The sequence below is a fragment of the Amblyomma americanum genome, chromosome 4 (assembly GCF_052857255.1).
Source record: "Amblyomma americanum isolate KBUSLIRL-KWMA chromosome 4, ASM5285725v1, whole genome shotgun sequence".
NCBI lineage: Eukaryota > Metazoa > Arthropoda > Arachnida > Ixodida > Ixodidae > Amblyomma > Amblyomma americanum.
In genome coordinates, this window is record NC_135500.1 from 194479331 (window position 1) to 194502144 (window position 22814).

At 49.7% G+C, this 22814-nt stretch overlaps 1 pseudogene across 1 annotated transcript in view; it reads right to left on the reverse strand.

The window, feature by feature from the left end:
* Positions 1 to 628: 628 nt before the first annotated feature.
* LOC144128946 (sodium/potassium-transporting ATPase subunit beta-1-like) overlaps positions 629 to 22814 on the reverse strand; it is a 49521-nt pseudogene continuing 27335 nt past the window's right edge. The window contains exon 2 of the transcript XR_013313843.1: positions 629 to 4227. The product of XR_013313843.1 is annotated as a sodium/potassium-transporting ATPase subunit beta-1-like (transcript). The remainder of the gene's footprint in view (positions 4228 to 22814) is intronic.

A 22814-nucleotide genomic window follows, 5' to 3' on the forward strand; every position in this document is an offset into this window, starting at 1 on the left:
TCATTGAGGCACGAACCTCGTTTTGAATCTGACCTCTGATAACGTGACGTCATAGCCATAGTCTGGAGAACGTTGACGGGGCAAGATGGCGACAACAAAGAGGGAAGAAGGGAGGTGATTATCTGACGTCCTCTCGCTGTCGCGGCTCGCTGAAGCCTCCGCCGGCCACGGCCGGTACCTACCGATCCCGGCGCACTTACCCGTTGTCACTTTCGGCCAATCAGCGACCGCTCCGGCAGCGCCTGGCGGTGCGCGCTTGCGACCGATTTGAGGAAGGAGGCGGCGCAGTGCTCTCGAGCTGACCTTCTGGCTACTCGCCCGTGGGGAAGGAGGAAAGCGTCCGCTTTCCTGCGTCTCCACGGCGCGCCTCGCCGACCAGGGAAGGATGCGGCATTCCGAAATTCCCACAAATTTTATCTCCCCGAGTTCATAATGCACTGCGTCACCGGCCAACATTTATAAAGAGAGAGAGAGAGCTATTTTGTGTGAAACCGTGAAAAGGCATATCTTTCTCAAGCGCATATTTTGCTTATCTTATTTTGTTCGGACTTCCTTGAGAGGTTGAGTTTTCTTCTGCCTCCAGGCGAAACAGGTGACGAGTGTTCAAGAAGGAGTCGTTTTCTCGCTGTTTTCACTGTAAATTTTCTTTTATTGCTCTTAAAAACAATAAATGATTCAACGAGTACAGCACTTGGCAAAAGACACGCAGGATGTGTGGTGAACAGTTGTATTCTCTTTGTACAATATCGCTACGGGCAATGACGCCGCTTTCACCGACAAACACAGACGCGCGCTTCTTGTCAACCGGGACTAGAATCACAACAATCACTTCAAAGAGAAACAGCACACGTGGCTCTCACGCACACGACAACAAAGAAGGAGAACGAGGGGGGAACAAGTCGAGAACCTTTACGCAGCTTTCGCGCTCTGCAGTGCGAATTTTTCGGCAGCAAATTAAAAAAAAAAGACCGAAAAGCCATTGCAAACCCGTTCGCAATTGCTAACCGTGGCTGCTGAGTAAGGTGGTCTGTCAAGACCCGGAAAGAACTTCGCCCGGGATAAACGTTTAGCTGATCTACAAAAAGGAATAATAAAAATCCGAAGAGGGAAAACAATTACCGAACGTTGAGCAACCGTGCCTGGGGCGACGTTTTACAGAATGAGCTCTGAAGCAGCAGGCGTTGGTCTTTCCCAATAAATCTTTTACGAGAAATGTCGGGTTAATTTGGCTGTGCTCTATTCTTTATTAAATACAAGAAAATAAAAGCACACACCAAGCCTATTTGAACGTCACATCCCACCACGTCGTTTGAAGGTCTCTATGTTTTTATATTAATTTTTCTCGCCGTATTATGAGCACTCAACCAGGAGGATATACCCCGCGCTAGCCTGTTAATTCAGAGCTTTGAAGGCTTACGCGACGTCTGTCGCAATAGCAGCAGAAACATAATTGAGTAATACTTGTTGGGGGGGGGGGGGGGGGCTAGCTGGTGCATGTTTCCAGAAAAGGGTTGTAGCGCCGAAAAGGACAGCGCCTGTCTCGTCTCGCTTGCTATGTGTTGTCCTTTTCGGCGCTACAGCCCTTTTCTGGAAGCATGCAGCAACAGAACGAACGCGCTTTTTTTAATAGAAAATTTGGAAAAGTACTGATTGTGTAAATAACGCAACTACAACAAATAGGTTTGAGGAGCTTTGCACTGGTTCACTCACTCATCGGATCTCGGAAAGCGAGCGCACAGTGAGCCTCGTCTACCGCACATTGTTCTACGACTATGCGACAGCGACACAATCGTCACGAGAGGAGAAAAAAATTGAATGCAAAGAGAAACGACGCGGAAAGATGCAAAGATACATCAGAAGGCCTGTACATTTTCTCGCGCGTTAACTGGATGCTTAGTTCATACAAAAATAGCGTATACAACCCCGTCAGGCCTAGCCACGATCACGTTTTGTTCCCGCAAATATCTGTTTTTTTTTTTTATCTGAGCGTTTGAGCTGATGTCGTGGAAACTGTGAAGGCTTATTGTGAGTGTGGAAAACAATTATCCGGAGAGATCTCAATTCCAGGGCTATTTGCGCAGGCCTAAATGAGGTGTACATGTTCAGTGAAAGCGCAGTTTGCGATATGCCTGTGCAGCCGTGAAAGAAAAAATGTTTCCACGACCGCGGTATCCGCTGCCTTGCAAAGTTCAGGCTACAGGGTTCAGGTGCTCGTAATAGGCGTGACAGTGGGTGCGCCGTATAGAATAGTACATTATTTACAGTGTCTCGTTGCGCGCAATCTACTGTTATAACTTACACTAAAACAATAGAAAGAACAATGGCTGCAATAAATTACGAAAATAGAAATAATAAAGATCAAAATAATAGCTCGCAGAACCGTGGTCAACAAAGTGCCAAGCGTATCGCGTGGTCGCTAAATATGCAAGTTCGGGGACTCAAAGTAAGCGATCGTCAAGTCAGTCACTGAAATGAATACATTTCGCTTAAGTTCACAGCAGATGACTGATAGAGAAGACTGACACGTTTCTGAACGTGCGTTGCGGCATTTGAGGACCGTCATTGGGAATGCATCTAGCACTTGTTGCCAGATGTCAGTATTCTTGGAGGAATGTCCTTAAGGAGAGGCAGTGTAGATAGTATTCCCGCTGTACAGAAATTTAAAAACAGACGGAAATTGGTAGCTGTATCTCCTAAGTCATGCGCCACTTAGCACTGCAATGCCAACGATGGTTCTGCACTTTTTAAAAGCGCGACACAGCGACTTCTTTGGATTCGCCTCTTAGGAAGAACGTCCAAGAGAAACGGTAAGCCACACGTGATAACGAAACATGCGAAACGCTTATGACTGTTCTTCAACGAGTCCACAAGTCGACCCAAATCCGCAGCACGAGGCAGCGGCGCTTGCGTTGAACTGCCCACTATGGCTGCGCAGTGGAGTCCATGGCGACGTTTCCTGTTTAAAACTGCACCAGATACCACGTGGCTTCTTTCACGAGGCTTGTATCCTATTATGCAGCCACATTGTTCTGCGGCATGCTCACAAGCAACTTGTGCACAAACGAACCGGGATGTCTAGAGCCGGTGGTCGTGGTCCGCTATACGGCGCATTCGTTGCTGGATGTCGTGGCACCACCTGGCACGGCCGGCAAGGTCTCTGCGATGACGACACCATGCTGTCCTCCGTGTCGCTGAGGATGAGCGGATGTCTCTTTTCATCACTCGCAGATTTGCACTATAAAAGCGGCACGGCAGTTCACATGACGAGCAGCTTGAAGGTCACCTTCCCGTTTCCGGACTGGTCCAGGTTCTTGGCCCAGAAGCGGCAGGTCACCCAGATCTCGGTCCTCAGCGGCGGGGTTGGGGAAGTGAAGCATGAGCAGCGGCGGCTGCCGAGTGGTCGGAAAGAAGCGAACCGGGAACCCGTGGTAGGGCGAGTAGCGAATGTCGATGTCCCTGTTTATGTGCTCGCTCTTGCAGGTGACGTACAGCAGGCCCGGGTCGTAGCCCTCGCGCACTTCGTCGGGCACCACGGGGGGACGCCAGGTCCGACGGCGCCAGTGGCTGGGGAGTCCAGTCCGGGGAGCGCCGGAACACGAGCGCAACGCAGGGCGCCCCCTCGCGATAGCCGAAGAAGTCGGCCGCGCTGCAGTTGTCGCTGACGAGGCCCACGGGAAAGGGGCAGCGACCTCCGGGGTCGCAACGGGCACCGCCGCCCCCACCACTCTCGGCAGCGTAGCTGTCGAGCAGCGAACGCAGCTGGCGCGACTGGGACTGCCAGGCGGCGGGGTTCTTGCGGTGCACCACGATGGTGTTGGTGCGGTCGACCAGGTCCTGGGGCTTGGGGACCACGTCAACGGCAACGTCGGACATGAGCCGCCGGTACCGCTGCTGCTGCCGCGACGGGTGAGCGATGTGCCGCGACAACAGGACGGCGGCCACGACGACCGCGACGATGATGGCCGTGCAGATGAGGGATACGAGGCAGACGAAGGTGACGATGCGCCTCGCCGGGTTCCAGGGCGGTATGGACGTCTGGCTCGACGGCGGGGACGGGCTGGGAGGCGCGGCGCCGTTGGCCGTCGCCGCCGGCCGGAACAGCTTGCCCACGTGCAGTTTCAGGTTGGAGACGGTACCGGCCTCGGGGCTCTCCTGGCAGCGCAGCTGGTGCACCTCCTCGGGGAACGAACGCGGCATGACCACCGGGTGGCTCTTCAGGCACGGGCACTGCGAGGACGAGACATCGTGTTTAATCATGACGCTCCCTGGGGACACCACGAAAAGAGAAAAAAAGGCTGATAATAACTGAGACGCAATGCTAGCTGACACTGCGAGGACGAGACATCGGGCTTAATCATGACGCTCACTCACACCACGAAAAAAAAGAAAAAAAAGGCTGATAATAACGGAGGCGCAATGCTAGCTGACACTGCGAAAACGAGACATCGTGTTTAATCATGACGCTCCCTGGGGACACGAAAAGAGAAAAAAAAAAGGCTGATAATAACTGAGGCGCATTGCTAGCTGACACTGCGAGGACGAGACATCGGGTTCAATCATGACGCTCACTGGGTACAACACGAAAAGAGAAAGAAAGGCTGATAATAACTGAGGCGCAGTGCTAGCTGATGGTGACAAAGTTCCACCATTACCAAATTTGCTTTCAAGAGGCCGCGGTGAAAAGCAACCATCCCGGGCGTTGATTTCAGTTTGGCGATGACGAATGAAGTGAAGGGGAACTACACGCTGCCGCGAGTTCGTCGACACCGAAGCCTCTCACGATGAGTGGGCAAGAAGAGTGATAGAAAAGGCTTCCACTGCGATATGTTGAATTTACCGCTTTGCACAATCATAATCGAAGAACGTAAATTGGCAAAGAAAAAAAAATTCCAACGCCATGCGCAGCAAGCATACTTCGCAGACTCTCGAAACTGCACTCGTTTTTCTGCCAGCGGGCAAGGTCGGTAGCTCCATACGTCACGCCGAAGTGGTCCGACTGTCTAAGAGTTGGCTGGTTCCGAGAGCTTAATGCTTGCGGTTTCGTCTGCGCGCTGTGCTCTCACACAATGGCCTGCTTAAACTGTCCCCGCTTGCATACGACCGCCGGTCGCACGCCCCCGCCGCCTCTTCTCGAGGAATGGATTGAGCCATGCGCATGCGGTGGCAGCCTGGTGGCGCAAGCTATGCACGTGCTACACGCTGCCAGTCTCCCGGACTGCAAAAAGGAAGGACGCGTTGACGGCGGCTCTGGAAGAGATTTCAGCCGCGATCCGCGCAACAACGACGAACAGCAACAGCAGCAGGCATGTCCGGACTTGCCTTCAAAAGTGGCCCAAGGACCTCTCTCGACAAAAGCGAAAAAGGAAGCGCGCGCAGAACCAAGGGTGAGGCGGTGAACTCGTTGCCGGAGTCTTTTGAGTCGAGGTACATGGTGTGGAGCAGCCATCTGGCTGTCCCGAGTGATGCACGAGCAGTGCAGAGAAGGGTTGGGGGCGTTGAGGGGGGGGGGGGGGGGAGGGGGGGGTCAATTGAAGGATGACTACACCTCCTCGTCTCTCCTCCCACGCAACCGTCTCCTTCATGCGCCCCAGCTGCTTGGGTGGCGGCGCGCTCAGCGCATCAAGATCTCCCACAACTCGGAAGCCGGCGCCGGTGCCTCACACCGAGAGAGACAGGAGAAGGAGCTGCTGCTGGGCTGAGAGCGAGAGAAATCTCGAATCGGCGCGACGAGCTTCTGCCAGGACCAAGCAACAACAACAACGCAAGCGGCGTGCCCCTCGTCGAGAGAAGATTCCGTCGAGCAAAAACAGCGCGAGAGCGCGCCCAGGCATGCGGAGGGCGATAACCACGATGTGGCTGGAGGAAGCTTCAATGACGCGTAGCGCTGTCGCTCGCGCGCATGGTGGGGCAATTTACGCCGCCGCCCGGGGGTCGCCATGGAGACGTCGCTTCCAATCCTCCCTTCGCGTTACGGTCAAAAGGGCACAGTGCGGTTGCCGCATCCCGGGGGCAGCGAAGGAGTTGACGAAACAGAGTGCAATAAGAATGCCACCGGCGCAGATTTCCGCCTGGCACTTGGAATCGCTCAATCTTGAGACGAGGACTTGGCATTAAGATGAAATGCTTAATGCCGAACAGGAAATTGGAGTACTGTCATGGACGGAAGTTGGCGGAATGAATTGCGAAGGAAGACTTCCTGCATTTGCACGCGCTGTAACCGGAAAACATCAAACGATGAAGGTCTGTTTACTGACGGTAAATTAAAAGAAATGCTGAGTTCGACAAGTGGCATTCATAAACCACGCTCCGAATAATACCTCCAACATTCTCCAGTCGAATGGACCGAGAGCTTCATGCAGAAGAACTTCTATAAAAAACACAGTAACCTTTGAATTCACGACGAACGCACCTGCTTGAAGATTAGATTGGCGTCTCCCGCGCCTACTCGTCGTCAAACGCACATCCTGTTGCGGACCCGTGTGAGCATGCCACATGGCCCTTTGAAAAAATCTCTCACCTTCAGATCATCCCTCGCCATCTTTGGGAAAATCCGCATTCGGCATGCAGCGCCGCAGAGGCTACGCGGTAACGAGGCGCGTTCCACGGAGACAGCTCGTTTGCACCTCCGCCTTCCGCGAATGGCCCTCGAGAAAGAGGCTCGGGACGTTACGATGGAAAGAGGAGCGGCCGCAGCGCCGCGTCATCGCCACTCTCAGGAATCGGGGCTGCGGGCTGCCGCCGGACCAATACGCAACATCGGAACATGCCACAGAGATGCGATGCCACAGGACGGAGTATCCCTGCGGGAAGCTTACTAGCTCGCGCGGAGCCGTCGATTGCGAAGAAGAAAAATGAGTCGGAAACGAGAGAAAAAAAGAAATAATAAAAGGGCTCAGGAAGAATTCAGGGGCGGGACGGCGATGAGAGGGCCCTGTCCTCGCCCAGATCTTTCTTGTTAGCTTTGCGGCTGGCGCTCTCTGCTTCCAGCAGATTCCGCGAAACTGCGGGCTTCATGAGAGGGCAGCGAAAAAGGGACGGGTGAGGAGATGTGAGAGGGCATAGAGCGCTGCTCGCACAAAGCGGGCCACATATCCGCTCTGGGCAAAGACAGGAGGAGCAGCCGCGGTTTTGGACAGACACAAGGGCGGGGAAGAAGAGGGGGGTTTGAAGAGGCGGCAACAGGAAATGAGGCCGCGCGACTGTTCTAGCGAGGGGCCCTCTGTCTTTTTCCCATAAACGCCTGGAAAACCGTGTTTTGGAGGGGAAAAAAAAGAAAGGTCCCGTACGGACGCCATCCGTTCCGACCGCACCGCAGCGGGAGGATGGTCTCTGTTCTTCCTGCTTGCCGCTCTCATTTTTCCCCGCTTCCGGAAGCTTGCGAGGAGTCCGTATTTCGTCGCGGCTGTTGAAGAGGAGGCGGAGGTGAGAGGATTGGCGGTTGGGTGGTAACGGTTGAGGGGCGGGGGAAGGTAGGACACGGCGCACGAAAGAAGAGACGAGGTTCCGTTCGGTCTATATAGTTTCACGAAAAGGCCGTTCAGGCAGAGAATGCCCGACGCAGCCGTATAACTTCACGGGGTATACTCGTTAAATGTGCTCCACTTCCGGCGACCGCAGAGAAAAAACTGTGGCTTCCGGCCCTGCGCCCCCCTCCGCTAGTTCTCAAATCCCCCTCTTCCATCGCCTTTTAAAGACAGTGCGGCACGTCGGCCGATGAATCGGCCCGGCCGCTCCGAGAAAAAGCTCTCCGCGGAGGTCGTCGTTGTTTCGAGAGGGAGAGGGGCGTGGCTTTAAACGGCGCGCCTCGGAAAGGCGCCGTCTCCACCGAAAGCGCGAAAGACGCCGCCACAATCACCCCGCTGCCATCGCCTGCGGTCCCCATTCTTTTTCACGCCGATTGCGCGAGTCTTTAACGGGGGATAGGAAAAAAGGAAGGCCGCACCTCGATGCCCAGCGGGGTACTAAGCGCAGATTGTCTCTTCGAGGAACCGCTCCTTCCTGGCCCATCGTTCACGGCAGCGGAGCGATGGCTGATACTGGCGATGAGACGGCAGCGCGCAGTCGGCGAACCCTCGCATGGAACTCTGGATTAAAATAGGCGCACGCAGTTTCATATAAAGCAGCCACTGCGCATAGCTGCTTTCATTTTCACTGTGCACCGTCAAAACCTTGAGAGATAAGAACTAAAGTTAATGGTGTCTCAGATATGTCAGCCAAGGTAGGAGACAATAATTGCAACCAGTGAAGGGGCTGGCCACCACTAACCTGTTACTAACGCGTGGGCAGTTTCGTTTGTTGAAGCTATAACCCTACAACGCCAGCTCGACAGCAGTCACGGCGCTGGATGTCTTTTCTAAGACAAAGTATTGATTGATTGATTGATTGATTGATTGATTGATTGATTGTTTGATTGATTGATTTGTGTCAAAGCAACACCGTGACTGATCGGTCACGCCATACTATGGAGTAGCCGCGGGATCGAAACCATCACCTGTCGCCTATTATGCTATTATCCTCGGAGGAAGAAACCTGACGGATTTATATGCAACTGATACGAAGTATTACTGCCAGAAGCTAGCAATCGAAGCAGCTGCATCAGGCTGACTGGGAATCTACATAGAATCGGAAGCCAAATACTCGACAGTTCCAGCTATCATTCATTTCTTTTTTTTTAATGAGCAAATAAATAACAGCAGATTTATAAATAATTATAAAGCAGTTCGCATGCTTCGTGGTCAGAGACTAGTGAGGTGCAAACCGCGACACCAAACGCGTGAACATTTTTTGTCTGTTTAAGGTTCGATTCAGGGAAATCACACACACACACAAAGAGAAAGTTTTGTGTACGCTGCTTTCTATGCTACACCGTAAACGCTGCGCCCTTGAAAACCCTTTTGTGAGCCGTAAAAAGTGACGCGGCTCCCAGTTTCGAAAAAAAAAAACAAGTAAAACAGTGACGGACGCCGACTTCACACTAACTTCGCTTTTTAGGCAGTTTTGTTTACGCCTTTCTCCTAATTCCGCATTTTTTTCTCTTTCTCCGTCGTGAATGCAGACTCCTCTGTACAAACTCTGAAACAAAAACAAGTGAAAATGGTTGTTTGTTTACAAAACTGTCGGAACCTCTCCTGCTGTCCTGCATGCCCGTGGCATCCCTATCGACAGGGCGCGTGGGAAACAGGGGGCTAGAGCTCACTCCACCCCTAATCGGCAAGTGCCTTGCTAAGAGAAAGCAAAACAGACAAATGTTTGGGAAGCCTTATTTCCCCAGCACTTGTCAGCGGATTTCATTACCCTCCCCCCCCCCCCCCCCCTTTTTTTTTTCGTCTCGGAGCTGATGGATACTCTGCTGACGCAGTGATCACAAGAAGCAACTCGCTATACGCAGCGCGAATATAACAAAAATAATGAAACGCAAAGATATAACAAAATGCGCAGCAGCTGGGAAGTGCCCAGACACTTGAAAGCGGGGAACTATACGTGACAGCTTATGCGTGCACAACATCGTTTCGCAAAGAAGCAGGCACGCAGCTTGTGAAAGCCCGACGCACATTGAAACTTTTTTTGCGCAGACGAGATTGCGAGTGAGACGCGAAGAACTGAAGGCTAGGGGGGAAAGTGGTGGCGGATTTGGACTTTTCGGCTGCGTAAAAATAAAAAAAATCCATTCTTTCCACCTCGAGAGACGTTGATGGCTCCGATGCAAGGATGGGAGCTGCGGGCCCGTCAAGTTGTTGCGCTGCAGGCCCCATCAGGTTCTTCGGCTCCTCGTTATTCTGGTGGAGCTTGTTAAACTTTCTTTGTACTTTAACTTTACGGCTTGGCAGAGTGAAGCACGTGCCGGTGCGTGCAGTGTAGGGTACGCTGACCGTTTAGCCGACGCATGCGAGCAGACAGTGAAATCTGAATACAGTAGACACCGTTTGTAACAAAGCTGGCAGCAACGTGAAAGCTTTTCCGTGTCAGAGTTATCGCGACAGAGGTGAAAGTCCTATTGACTAAGTTTTGCTTGTCGTTTTAGGGCTCTTAAAAGTGTACAATAAAACGCCGTTTTTACCGCTATAACAAAAATGCATGAGGAGACTATGTTTTCTTTAACTTTTTTGGCAATGACAAACGCTTGTTGTCAAGACGTTAAAAAATGCGGACTCCTAACGACAGACACGTTGCACACGCTCTTCGATCAGCCGCTATCTGGTGGTGGTTAGTGGCGGCATATATGTGTTACTGTGAGGACAAAGCCTAACCTGACCTAACCCTCGTCATCGACGGCTCGTTCTTGCAGTGGAAATGTTTGCCTTGATGTGTATATTATCCATTCCTCGAGATAATATGTCATGCCCTGTAGTCCACTTGCTCTTTATGATTTGCGCTGCACTCAAAACACGAATACGCCTACATGGGAGTACAAAGGGGAGTAAAATGTCCTTTTGTTTAGAGTGTACAACTCTGGTTTGCTCTCTAATACACAAGTACTGCTCTGTTTGTGTGGCCTTAATGGCATAGCCTATACCATCTTTCTTCTCAGAGTTCTCTGCGCTGTTTTCAGTCTAATTTCAAGATTTCTTTTCTTTTTATTTGCCGCCAAATTTCTGCTCTATAGGTGCGTTTTTAGCAGCGCTGATCCAGGTGTAGTTCAATCCCATTGCTCCAAACGTGCTGCCTGCTCCATTTTCGACAAACATCTGTTCTTCTCGTAACCCCGTTATCGCAAAAAAAAAATAAATACAAACTTCCAAATAGTCATGCTGCAGACGCCGAACAAAAATTGCCTAAGCCTTCTTCCAAAATGGCTGCAGACGGTGCTTGGCTTCGCGTTTCGCGTAGGTTCAAGCTATAGACACGATCCAATTTGTCCAAAAAAGGTCTTTCATACTCTGTTCTAATTTTACCTGCTTTTTGTTGTTGTTTTTATCACTGTTTGTCGACGAGTGCTTCGATGAGGAAATTAGATGCCGTCGGCGCAGATTAGTTTACAAGAACATGGAGTAGTGACGCGACTAATGAAAATTTGCATACTGCACGAGCGCACGCCTTGCGCCATTTTTCTGGGAGAGATTGAAAAAAAGTTTTCCAGCCTTAACCGTGCAATCTGTGTGTTTCGCAAATGTCTGAAATTTTACTCTTCCTCTTGTGAGCAAACTCCTGCCCAAAAGCGGTTGCTTTAAACAATAAAATGGAAGGAAGAAATGTAATCTGCATCCGCTTCCGAAGAAAACGGTATAGCTCATAGCTTGACACTCAGTCATTAAAATATCACGAGAGCTGCCACGAACCAGCATAATGTTGAAGTGAATAGAGCGTTACAGGACTCGCGCGCTTTTCGGTTAAAACAACTGACTGTCGGCGAGAGAATATGCGTCCAATTGGACGGTTATCACAGTTTCAATCCTCAGTGTTCAATGTTGTTCGGTGATGTCGTGTGTAAGAGTGTTTTAACCTGTATTGTATTGATGCTTTCACAGTAGAAGTCATTAGACCGTGTTCTACTTGGTTTCGTTCACTGTATCATTACATGCTGTGTTTTGTTTGTCATTACTTCGGAAGTATTACTGAATTAATTGACCCCCCCTTCTTCTTTAATGTTGTACCCTGAGGGTAGGAATAAAATAAAACAACGAAAAGACAAACACAGCATGTGTTTTCCCAATAACAAAACGTCAACTGATTTTTGCATGCATTGCGTTTTGAGTTCCTGGCTTTAAAGCCAATGGTCTTGTTCAAACAGCCGAGAAGTTATTACGTAATAATTTAATAGGATTCCTTTCTTTTTTTTTCGTCCGTGGAGTCAGCGCTTCTCAGGTCACCTTTTTGCCCAACGCCGGATGGATAGTATTACTCGCTCGACAGATTGATGGAAAATTGATTATTTTATAATAATGTGAAGCAATACTGCGGTGCCCTGTTTTTTTTTTTTAATTTGATAGCGGTGCTCTTCGGAATGCACATTTGCTATTTAAAGGAATAAAGAACTTTTGTTCTTAGCACAGATCGATTATGCGACTCTTTGTGGCTACGCTGATGTTTCTACGGCAGCAAAAGACTCATGTATTGCCGAGAAAAATTAACTTAAGACTTCCCACCACTGGATTCAAATTTTGTGACGTCAAAATTGAAAAAGGCTCGGTGATCAGCGTTTACAAGTTAGTTACGATGTAGCCTAGCCTCTGTGATCCGCAGTTAAAAAATATTTTTACGCACCGTAGTTCACGTGCGAAAATGGCAAGGGGGGCGGCATTGATATTTCAGTTTTTTTTAACCTCTTCCTGATTATAAAAGCTCCGTTTTAAAGTAACAGTACCGTCTTCGTCATTATAACGCTATAGTCTATTGTCATGGGCCAAATTCGACTTGTGCTGAGGGTTCCTTTAATAACATATAGTACTTGTTATGCGCACTAGAAGCCATCTTTATTTGGCATAAGTATAAGAAATTCGAAAAGTCCAGCGCACATGAAAACTGGTGGGAAAAGAGGCAGTGATGTTAGCGATGCGGTGCTTGCTTGAGAAAGCGCCAGTCAGCCGGTCCGTAAAGGCCGCAAACGTAGCGAGTTGCGACAGGCTTTGTTCGAAAGCAAAGGAAGTGGTTTGTTGCGTCCAACGCTGTTGCGGCCGAACTTGAACTGTGTAAGAGCAAAAAAAGGGGGGGGGGGGGGGGGGCTTTTTCTAGTACACATACGAGGAGAGAGTTCCGGCTATTCAGGCCAGCAACTGCAGACATTTCTTCCTTTTTGCTTGGTTAATAATGATAGCACTACGCTCATGGTCGATGTCCAGTTTCCGCCCCACCCCCCCCCCCCCTTTTTTTTTGCCTCTGCTTTAGAGGCAAGCCGCGGATCCAGCATCCGGGAAGTCAACTACAGAACAATACACGCGACAGTCAAACAATGTGTGGTGTCCAAAAAAACAGAATGACAAAATGACGAAGAATGTGTCTAGCAGCTACCAATCCTTTCTATCCTACACGGCAGGAAACATCGGATGAATGAAACGAACTGCACGAATTGCGATTCCAGAGCGGCAATGTTCACGTGAATGAACGGAGCTCCCGCGTAACCGGAAGACAAGGCCAAACTTTCACCCTCTCTTCATCCCGTTCGGGGAAAGCGCTTCTGAGATCTGTCGCGCCGACTCAGTGGTCGGCAGCATGCGGGGCTACAATGGCCGGCCGCTGAAAAAAAACTCTCAAAGCTGGATTCATTGTGTACACGCCGCGCGCATGACGTCACGGCGAGGGCGTCGCCTTGGCATCACGTTGTGTGTGTGTGTGGGATCAGGTGTCCCACGCCAAACGGCCATAAAGCGTGCCAGAACCCGAGAGGGGTCGCCCGTCGGGGTACTGAGGGGGCGGTGGGGGGGGGGGGGGGGGAAGAAACTTGGCGCATAGTTGCCAACCGTTGCGGAACGGCCGGATTTCCCGTCGCAATCGTCGAAGCTAGCAAAGAAAAAGTTCACAAGCGAACCAGTTCGTCTGCGTACGGACAGGGGCTCGCACCGCGGATGAAGCGAGCACAACTTACTCCCTCTCTCGCTCGCTCGCTAATGTATACAAGCAAGCATGCGGCCACGCCTGCAACGACGCGACCTGGTGGCGGTGGTGCAAATAGCAGGGCGGTCACGTCATCCCTGCTTGGCGGGCGCATGCGTCACTAGCGGTGCGCCTTAATTTTGCTAGTAGCCAGGGGGCCTCGTACGGCTTGAGTCTGTTCTGTTCGAGTTGCGCTGCGTTGGAACGAAATTCAGCGTTCAGCACATTACTTTCTGTCTGACAGCCATGATAACAAGGATAACTAAACTATACCGGACGAATCACTGTAAAAAAGCACAACTTAAATTACAGCGAGAAAAAAGGGGTAACAAGAGTTTTGTGTGCTCTATGACGATGACGACGGCGATATCAGTCAGTGGACAGCTGCATCGGTTTAGCAAGATTAGAGCTGTGCAGCGGCTTCCATTCGTTACGTATTGGAGCCGGCGTGCCGCATAGAATGCGCTTTTATTTATTTATTTACTTACATATTTATCTGACAATTGGATCGCTCGGCATAGCAAGAGGTTCGCGCTTCAGCGAAGGCTATGAAAAGGAAATAAAATTCCAATTAATTGCTACCTGCTCATAGTCATGTACGGCGATTTCAAAACTATATGCGTCACTGAACCGATGCATGCAACAAATTCCATGAAAGGTGCGAGTAATCTCGCCACGCTCGGAATTTTCAGCTTTCGTGGAATCAATGCCTTCAGCAACTTGTGTACTTTCCTCTCTTCGGGCATAGAAAGGGTGCGGGACGCGCATGCGCGATGTTCCTCACGTAGCAGTATATGCTGTAAACTTCACTCCTTAAGCGGTGGCAGTGACGGTGGCGTTCTCAATAGGGCATGTACTTCATTAAGAACGGCGGTGCACCTTCAAGCTAACGCAGGGACGGATATAAAGTTCGCGGGGAACGGAACGGGAGCCCAGACGGTGCATCAGGACGAGATTGCACGATACGTTATTAATGAGACGACGCGAGCTGGAGGGCGTCGTTATAGAAGGGCACTGTTCATCTCGGCCCGCGAGATGACAACGCACCGGTGGCGTCCGGGCGCTGTGTCTGGTTACTTTCTCTCGGAAAAGTAGCCAGCCTATATAACAGCAGCGAAGAAGTGTAGCGGCGACCTGCCGCAAGAAAAAAAAAGCAGGAATAGAAAAAAAAACGCATTTATGTCACTTGTGGGGGAACAACACGCCAGATATTGCCGAGCAGCAAGATGGGTATTCCGCTTTTACGACGTATATACGGACGGCACGTCGTCATCTCTTCCCAGCCAAGGTGGCTTCAGGGGTATCTTCTGTGCTAGCTACAGCACCCTTTTAAGCTTATTGCATAAAAGAAGCGAAAACAGACACTGCGAGGCTGCAGTGTATGAGCTTGGTGGGTGCCCAGTCATCGCTGCCAGTTGATGCGCTCAGTACGAGCCTCGTTTGAGCGGTGACCCCTTTCATGCAAGATTAAAATTGTCAACCAGACAGAGTGTTGGGTATAGAAGACATGGCGTGCGTCTTGACCATACGCGTCTTAGTAACCGTGCTTCCAAACTTTCCAAACTGCTCCCAAACCTGGTTCTAAACTTTATTTATTTTACTTTTCATAGCTACGTGCAGTCAAACCAGATGCCGCGACTCCTTATGTGTTTGCGCTTGCTTTTCCGCATTTCATTTCCCCGCCTCACGCGTGCGGCGTAAAGGAAGACATCTTTGTTTCGAAGGGACGCCGTGCACATGGTCATTAACATTTTCCTGTGAAGACGCGTAACAATCGTATATGTCTCTTGCAGATCTGAATATCACTTTCTGCTCTTCTGAAAGCGTCTTGCCAGCATCATCGCTGGAGAAACGCTAATACCTTTTGCAGGAGAGAGTTCGGGGGAAAGAAATAAAATGCTTGCAGAAGGAACAGAACTGTGGCGACAATAATAATAATAATAATAATAATAATAATAATAATAATAATAATAATAATAATAATAATAATAATAATAATAATAATAATAATAATAATAATAATAATAATAATAATAAATAATTGGTTTTTGGGGAAAGGAAATAGCGCAGTATCTGTCTCATATATCGTTGGACACCTGAACCGCGCCGTAAGGGAAGGAATAAAGGAGGGAGTGAAACGAGAAAGAAATAGGTGCCGTAGTGGAGGGCTCCGGAATAATTTCGACCACCTGGGGATCTTTAACGTGCACTGACATCGCACAGGACACGGGCGCCTTAGCGTTTTTCCTCCACTAAGGCGCCCGTGTGCTGTGCGATGTCAGTGCGCGTTAAAGATCCCCAGGTGGTGCGACAAGCAGCAGTATTTGTTCTCACGTACAGAGTGGGACGGTGCAGTTGGAGGCACTTAAGAATACTTCCTTTCACGTGAGTTCGAGCACTCTTTTCTTTTTAAACATTCTTCCTTTCTTCTCTTTGGGGAGGAAAAGGGCTTAAGTAAGGTGCGCAAAGCTCAGGAAGGAAACAAACTCGGGATGTCTGCCGTCCGTCCGCACGCCTCCTCCCCCTTATAATTCGCCGGCCTTCTCTCCCGTATTCCACTTTTCGTTTCGGCATCGTGCGCGCAAGAACAGAGCTGGCGTTGTGGCGACAACCTCGCCATCGCGTGCGGAGGTGGCGTCGGCGGTGTAGCAAGAGATGCGGCGGTGGACGGCGCCAACGGTGCATGAATCCAGTTCCGTTTTGAAGCCGGAAGCGGAGCAGGGGGGAGACCTGCTGCTGCTGTTGCACTGCGCGTGGGCGCTGCTGCAACAGGGGACGGCGGACGTCCGCCCTCGCGGGACTCGCCTAAAACCGCTCACACGCCATCCACATCGGCGCCGAGTCGTCCGAGCTGTTCGGCCCTCCCGCGCTCTCTCGCTTCCGCGGTCTCACAGCTGCTCGCTTCCCTCGGGCCGACCACACGTGCTGCATGGACCACGCCTGCCGCGGGATGCCGGCGCGCACGCCAGCCGAGACGGCCATCTGCTTTCACCCGGGCGCGCGAAAATCGCTCCGCATATCCGGGCGCCAAATATGGCCGCTTCATCTTCCCGCTACCTTCACGGGATTTCCCATTTTATACGCTCTGTCGCATTAAATCTCTGCAGCTGTGTCTTACCGGTACTCACCTACGGGGCAGAAACGTGGAGGCTAACGAAAAGGGTTCAGCTTAAGTTGAGGACAACGCAACGAGTCACGGAAAGGAAAATGATAGGTGTAACGTTAAGAGACCGGAAGCGGGCAGAGTGGGCGAGGGAACAAATGCGGGTTTTTAATGACATCCTAGTCGAAATAAAGAGGAATAAATGGGCTTGGGCAGGGCATGTAATAATGTGAAGGCAAGATCACCGCTGGTCCTGAAGGGCAACGGAGTGGTTTCCAAGAGAAGGCAAGCGTGGCAGGGGGCGGCAGAAATTTAGGTGGACGGAACAAGTTTTCGGGGACACGGTGGGCACAGCTGGAAAAGGACAGGGTTAATTGGAGAGACATGGGAGAGGCTTCTGCTCTGCAGTGGGCGTAGTCAGGCTGATGATGATGATGAGTGTTGGCCAAGCTGAGAAGATCAGGAAATTTTGTAGCTGAATCAGAGGGGGTCCGGCGACTAAAATTATTATGAGGTCAAATCCGCCTGAATGTCCCGACGGCAGACTATACTCCTGTTTTCAAGACGCAGCCAGTTAAGTCGCGACAAAGGAAAGGTCAATCAGTATACCACAGCATACGAGCTGTTGCTGAGAGCACCACAGCTTTCGACATTGTTCAAAGAACAACAACATGATTCTCGTAACTCTATAAAAGGCTCCGAGATTCCGTTTGTTAAGACGGAGAAATTGCTCTGTCGTCCATTTTAGCTCTGAATACAGGTAAGCAGTTGGCACATCCACACAGTTGTCTATGGAGGGTTAGAGCTGCGCGCTCCTTTGAACGTTGGCGACGTTTGGCGTTAACCCCCCAGATCCTATACATAGCTTTTGGAAGCACGAACAGTGAACCACAACCCAAAGGAAAGTACTCGTGCGATAGAATATTGTTCCAAGCGCTATGCCACTCGCGAAGCAGAACTAACGCACTCCGCAGTGCGTTATTCTCGAGCTCTATAGACAATTACGGCGTTGGCAAAAAAAAAAAAAAAATTCAGCCCATGTGATTTGCTTTTGAGCTGTATATTAAACATCTCACAAGAACCTTGAATACCGAAGAATGGTCTCACAAAGTGAGGAGGCAAATTTCTGTCACCCCGTGAAGATTTAGAGCTTCAAGGACGGTGCAATAAGCAATTGCGAACACGTACAGCCTGCGTGAAAACTCTTCAGGCCACATGGTTACCTATTCAGCCGTATTTTGGGGCACTTGTGGCACAGCATCAAAACTCTTCAGGACGCATGGTTGCCCAGAGTTTTGACGAAGGGTGTACATGTTTAATAATAATAATAATAATAATAATAATAATAATAATAATAATAATAATAATAATAATAATAATAATAATAATAATATTAATAATAATAATAATAATAATAATAATAATAATAATAATAATAATAATAATAATAATATTAATAATAATAATAATTGGTTTGGGGGGAAAGGAAATGGCGCAGTATCTGTCTCACATATCGGCGGACACCTGAACCGTGTCGTAAGGGAAGGGATAAAGGAGGTAGTGAAAGAAGAAAGAGGTGCCGTAGTGAAGGGCTCCGGAATAATTTCGACCACCTGCGGATCTTTAACGTGCACTGACATCGCACAGCACACGGGTGCTTGTCGTACATGTCGTTCGTACGTACGTACTTGTCATGAATGTTTACAATTGCTTATTTCGAAGATGCCAATCAGTCATGCGAACGTCACAATACCGCAAGGTACAAGCCCTTCTTAAGCCCCATTAGCTTCGAACATTCGGACCTCATGGCAGTCGCCAATGGCGGCCGTAGCCTCCACAGGGCTGCACGCTTTTAAGGGAAGCGGTGCGCAAAAAGCGGCAGGCTCAAACACCAACCTGGATCTCACAGGTGCAGTGGCGGCGGCACATTTCACACGCGGCGCATTTGGGAAGCACAACTCTAGACTCGGGACTTCGAGCAATCATTACGAAAGCACTCGCGCTCGTTAGGTACGAGCGCAGGAATAATGCGCCCAGTTCGACTCGCACAAGACCACGGACGCAAACAGACGAAACTCGCGAATCTGGAGTCGAGGGAAGAAACAGGAGAGGAACGCGGGAGTCGAATCGGAAGTTTAGCGTGCGATGACCTCTGCCCTTCCTCTCCCGCCAACATTATTACTCGGTGTTTACGCAGGGCTAAGCCGTCGGCCTTTGTCGGCGTCCCTGCAGCAAAGCTGCTGCGGCGAGTGTAGGCGGATGTTTGTGTGCGCGTTCGTATGTCTCTTTGTTCGCTCATAGCGTATGGTGTACGCTGAGCGGGTAAGAGCCCGTTTGTCAGAGTACCGAGGGCAAGGTCCTTCTTAGTAAAAAGAGAAAAAATTGCTGCGCGCCGAAATTTAGCGAGAAATGTTAACCGTGCGATTCTGGTGCCTCAAGCAATCAAGGCAGGCCTTTTCTTTTCTTTTTTTTTAAGCCGGCGGCCAGCGATAGTGACCGCGTCAAGTTAATCTGCCACAGAACCAGAAACTTTCCTAAGCCCAGTGAAAATGGCGCGTAGCGCAAAGGTCACGGAGGCATCACTTGCTGCAGCTCAGGTCACTCGTTAGCGCAGATAACGAGTAAAAGTTACGGGGTAACGTATATCCACCAGACGCAGCTTGCAGCCAAAGCACCGAGTTTGGTCGACCTTTCGGAGAACGCGCGCCTGCAGCTTCGTTACGGAGCGTTGTTTTTCCCGTCACGCATGATTGCACGACTCGTTAGCCTCGTCTTCCTTGAGCTGAGAGAGAATTTGACGCTTCGTTTCTGGTCTTCAGTTCGCTCCTTTTAATCTCGTTAGCGAAAGGGTTCACGGCATCACCCACAATGTTCGTAAAACAGCGGGCAGTGCTGAGCTTGTAACCGGTGCAGGTGTGCACAGCCTGGAGCTCGCGGTTCGATTACTGACGCGAATGAGGGTAATTTAACGAAAAAAATTGGCTGCCTTTTCCGTAAACGAGCTTGCTTGGCATCGTGTACACGACTAGGAAAGGCGAGCAGGTTCTCGGGGGATGTTTATGTTCGTAGTAAAAAAAAGGTATAAAATTTCCGCGGGGGAGAAATTCGAACCCTGTATAGTCCTTCACATACGATGCCGGCCACCTCTCGCCAAAGGACAGCGGTAGCTTGTAATTTTACAGCAGTTGTTTGCACTGTCACAATGCAATGGGAAGTCTTCACTGGCTCCAATCTTTACGCGCTTTCTAAATTTGTTACGCTTGTTCTTCAGCGCAGCAATTTATTTTGGATTAAGAATCAAAGCACGTAACCAAGTTTCACGTTTCGTACTCTGCTGGGTTAATCGAACGAAAAATTGTCTCGTGCGTGACTTTGTACAAGAAAGCAGGGAATTTTGTGTGTGTATCATCATCATCATCATCATCAACAACAACAACAACAACAACAACAACAACAACAGCATCATCATAATCATCAGCCTGACTACGCCCACTGCAGGGCAAAGGCCTCTTTCATGTATTTCCAATTAATCCTGTCCTTTGCCATCTGCGCCCACACTATGCATGCAAACTTCTTAATCTTATCCACCCACCTAACCTTCTCCCACCCCCTGCTACTCTTGCCTTCCCTTGGAATCCACTCCGTTACCCTTAAGGACCAGCGGTTATCTTGCCTTCGCATTACATACCCTGCCCAAGCCCTTTTCTTCCTCTTGATTTCGACAAGGATGTGATTAACCCGCGTTTATTCCCTCACCCACTCTGCCCGCTTCCGGTCGCTTAACGTTACACCTATAATTTTATATATACGGTGCAAGGAAAAAGCATATGCGATATTGCAAAGAAACGACAGTGGTCCCAAATGGTTTACAGTTACCCTCCTCAAGTGTGGAGTTCCCACGAGTTGGTGGGAACCCGTGACAATATTAAAATGCGGAGCTTCCCTGGGAACGGCGCTTTGAAGTCACCCCTAACACGGTTTTGCAGGACCGAAAAAATTGTCGCGCTTCATGCGACTGCACGACTGTTAGCAAAAATAACCCGCGGCTCATTTCATATCAACCACTCTTTACACCCTTAGCTATCAGAGTTTTCGAGTCTTTAACTATAGACCACTCCAAAAAGGTTTCCTATTTATTCGCTCTCTGGTTTCGTGAAAAAAAAGGGAAAAGAGAGACATAATTGTCATCTACTGTGAACTTTTTTTTTCATAAAAGATCCAACACGATAGCAAGGCGGGCGAGTTGGTGATACATATTTGAAAAATTACAGCGCGGAAAACGGAGACTTTACACGTCTGAGAGGACATCTAAACTCATTAGATTCTAACCGCTCCAGGAATTTAGTTGATCATTGCCGAGAGTGTAAATCATGTTTTCCTGCCTTGTACTATAGTGACATATTGTATAAACACCCCGATCAATTGACCAGAGAAATCGTAGAAGCATACAAGATGAGAAAGAAATCAAGATTGTGCGCCAGCAAACCATCCCTGCTCCTGCGTGACAGTGAGGTTGCCTATCTTGACCCAACATAGTGCACGTGCCTTGTGGTTTTATTGTTTGGTTGTTGCCTGTTCCCTTATATTTGCCTGTTTGCTGTGATTAAACTTTAGTTGACAGTCAGCGCTTGTCCTGTGTTTTTCTACCCTTGAAGTTTCCGTATTCCGCGCTGTAATTTTTCAAATAAAAGATCCAGAAGGTGTCGAGTCTAGAAATTCTTTTCTCGACACGTACACAATTGTGGCCCAGAAATAATGTTGAAAGTTTCAGGTAATTGTTTCAAGGACTAAGCAAAGGAAATGCGACGGCACGCGTTGAGCTGGGAACGCAACGCTCGCTGAGGAGAAACAGAACAAAAAAAATTGTCGCCAAGCGCGACTGTATCTCTTCCTGTCAGGAGTTCCCTTGAGAACACTTTCCCCACTCGCGTTCACCAGAGGGCACCGGCTGGTGTTCCACTCCACTAGTTGCCCTTTCAGTGTTCAGTGAGGCTTCTACCGTCGCAGGGGATATTTAGTATGCAATATAGGCGGACTACGGTATTATCTTTCGCTGAATAGTGAAGCAGAGTAAGACGCATGTTAACTGTAGTAAAATTTGAAACAAAATTACCTGCGCGGGCACCATATTTGCTTGTGCCGTTAAACCTGTGCAGTATAAAATCGATCGTCTGGAAAGACTCCCGGCGTGCGGCATTGCGACATTTGCAGCCCACCAGGTCGAGCGCCAGCAAGTCTCGACATATGCATAGTAAGAAAATTCCATAAACTTCAGAGGTCCCGGTAAAAAAAAAAGTAAAAGAAAAACGTGTGCGAGACTATACATTGCTGCCTAGAAAGGTCTTATTAGTCGCAAAAGAGGAATGTAAATGCATATATACCTGTACTAGCAAAGACAGCGATGACGACCGGATCCCAACTTCTCTCGTCGCACACGTATCTTTCTCAGCGAATGCCACGCACTTTTAAGTTAGCTTCCTCACAGTGTGTGTGTGTGTGTGTGTGTGTGTGTGTGTGTGTGTGTGTGTGTGTGTGTGTGTGTGTGTGTGTGTGTGTGTGTGTGTGTGTGTGTGTGTGTGTGTGTGTGTGTGTGTGTGTGTGTGTGTGTGTGTGTGTGTGTGTGTGTGTGTGTGTGTGTGTGTGTGTGTGTGTGTGTGTGTGTGTGTGTGTGTGTGTGTGTGTGTGTGTGTGTGTGTGTGTGTGTGTGTGTGTGTGCGCGCGTGCGTGCGTGCGTGCGTGCGTGCGTGCGTGTTCCAGATAAATAAAAAAAAGTTCGAACATGCATAAATATTATCCCCTCTGAGGTAAACGTAGAAAGATAACAAGGGTTCACGATTTCCTTGAGAGGCCAGGGAGTTCTTACATGTGTATAAAAATCATTACAGCGCCTCCCACGAACACTGATCGGTTGCAAGCGCCTGTCGTGGATCCATCGCCGTTCAGGCCAAGATAGCGCGCCCACTAATTAGCTCCGCCCGTAGCCAGGCCAACCAGGGGGAGGAAGAGTCGGGCGAATCGAAGCGCGTACTGTACGTCTCCGCATGCGGCGTCACACAAAACAAGCCGCTTGTGCGAAGTTTCCTCGTACGTAATTCGCCGGAGTCTAGATTGTAGAGCTAAAGATATCGTCGCTCCATCCCGATCCTTCCTTTTTCCCCTCCGGTTTTCCGCCGCACGGAGGCGC